Source organism: Peromyscus eremicus, chromosome 22 (assembly GCF_949786415.1).
Source record: "Peromyscus eremicus chromosome 22, PerEre_H2_v1, whole genome shotgun sequence".
Classification (NCBI taxonomy): domain Eukaryota; kingdom Metazoa; phylum Chordata; class Mammalia; order Rodentia; family Cricetidae; genus Peromyscus; species Peromyscus eremicus.
In genome coordinates, this window is record NC_081437.1 from 15,510,074 (window position 1) to 15,512,743 (window position 2,670).

Sequence of the window (2,670 nt, forward strand, 5' to 3'; positions counted from 1 at the left end):
CTGCCAACAACGTGTCTGCTACTGTGTATGTGAACCCTGTGAACTGTAGACTCTGAATAGGGGAGTCCAAATAAATCTCTTTGTCCTTAAGCGGCTTCTGTCAGGCAGTCAGTCACTGTGATGAGAACGGTATGAAATGGTACCGGAAATAGGGTTTTGCTGCAATACACCTGCCATGCGGTTCTCAGGCTTTCAGAACTGCTTTGTGGGAGGTATGTGGAAGAGTTTGGAGCTGCAGGCTAAAGAAGTCCTAGAACGCTGTAAGTGAAACTTAATGTGGGAGCTCTAGGTTTCAGAGAAAAGGAACTGTGGGGGCCCGTGTTTTTTTTTTTTTTTTTTTTTTTTTTTAGGTTCCTCGTGGCTTTACCCAGCAGGTCCGCATAAAGAGGATGATTAGGACCACAGGCCTGAGTGCAGGTGTCTGAGATGGTCTGCACTTGGCTGTGCTGGGGGAGGAGGTCATTTGCTCCACTTGTTGGTGTAGCTAGAGTTTTCCTGCCTGGCCCACCTCAGGACAAATCTCTCTCACCCGCCAGACCCACAGTCGCTCAGACCCAACCAAGTAAACACAGAGATTTGTATTGGTACAGAAAGACTGCTCCTCTGGGTATTCCTGCTGGAACTTTTGAATGAAAGGCCTCCAGAGGGTTTTTCATTTTCACACTCTGTAGCCTTCCATGAGTGCTGTCATGTTCCTATAATATACACAAACTGTGTGGCCGTGGCAGGCTTCTTGCTAACTGTTCTTATAGCTTAAATTAATCCATTTCCATTAATCTATATCTTGCCACATGGCTCGTGGCTTACCGGCATCTTCACATGCTGTTTGTCATGGTGGCGGCTGGCAGTGTCTCTCTGACTCAGCCTTCCACTTCCCAGCTTTATTCTCCTCCTTGTCCCACCTACACTTCCTGCCTAGCCAATGGCCAATCAGTGTTTTATTTATTGACTAATCAGCAACACATTTGCCATACAGAACATCCCACAGCATGTTGGCGTCTCTATAAATACCCTGGGGCAGAGATAGTCGGGCTGTTGGAAAAGGTTCCAGGCCCTCTCGAGGCTATCTTTTATTTTCTGTTTATCTCCACAATCTAAAACGCTCTATCTAGTATTTCCTGCTGCTCACACTCAAGAAAACTCTGGGGAGCTGTGGGGTTGGTGGGTAAATGCCCCACAAGGAACCCATTGGGAAATTAGACTAGATAGAGGACATTTGTGTAAAACTGAAAAGTAATCATTTGTTTGGTGGAGGAAATTTCAAGACATTCAGGCTGGGGCATGGTGGCTGTTTCCTGCTTGTAGCCAGGGCTATAGGGTGAATGAGGAAAGCAAGCGGAGTGGTAGATGTGAAACACCATGGAGATTTGGAAAACGAGTGCCTTCAAAGACAAGGTGGGTGCAAAGTGGCAATCATGGTTAAAGAGGAACCATGTACTTTACACTGTTGGTATTATAGGAACATGACAGCACTCATGGAAGGCTACAGAGTGTGAAAATGAAAAACCCTCTGGAGGCCTTTCATTCAAAAGTTCCAGCAGGAATACCCAGAGGAGCAGTCTTTCTGTCTTTGTGTAAGGAGCTCAGACAATGCTACAGCCATAGCCTGAGGGGGGCATTTACATTTCAAGATGGCGGCAGGGCTTGGCACCATCCATATGATGCTGGTTTTGCGGGAAAGCGGAACGTAAGGGCCATAGGGTCAGAGATGCTTGTCCCATGGTTCCAGCACAAGCCTGTGAGGACAATATGGAATTGGGTGGTCAGAGATTCCTTGAAGAAAAGCTGAGAGGCTGTTGCGTGAAGCTATGAAGGTGAAACCTACATTTTAAGGGAGAGCTGGGGGAATGTTGGAGATGACCAGACCGTAGTGGTCACTGATTGGAGCCAGCCCAAGAGAAAGCTCATGAATGCTTCAGGCAGTCCGGCTGTAGGAAGCTAACTGGAGCTCAGATGATGCCACTGTGTATTCCAGGTACTGGACACTGAGATGTAGCCTTTGTTTGCCCTGCTTGGATTTAGTCTTGCATTGGTCCAGTCTTTCCTTGCTGTTCTCCCAGACTTACTTGATAGAATGGAGATGTTCATTTTGCGTCTTTGTGTGCTGTGATATTTATTTTGTAGGGACTCACACTAAGAGTTTCCCTTTGCGTCTCAAAGCACTTTGGACTTTTGAATGGTGCCGACTATTAAAACCGGGAATTTTCGAGGTGGGACTGAATGCATTTTGCATTATGAGATGGCCATGAGCCAGCAGGGACTTGGACACACCCCCACCACCATGAACTGAGGCTTTTGCCTAATCTTTCCCGCCATGAAGGATAGTATCATCCAAAATTGAGTCAAATCTCTTCTCCTTCAGGTTGCCATCTGTTGGGTTTTTAGTGACAAGAAAAGTAGCTAACATATTGTTTATAGATGCCATAGCAACAAGAACCATCCATAATGCCTCCAAAAGGAGAATGGCTTTGAAACTTCACTTATATATCGGAGAATGAATGAACTAAAGTTAAATGTAGTAACCGTATATTAACAGCATAATTTTAAGTAAACAAAAGTCTTTAAAAAATGCTTACCGAAGGAAACCATTTGCATAACATTCCACAACATATAAACAAAATCATTAAAAACATTTTTTTAGGATGCTCAATAAATACGATGAGATAGAAA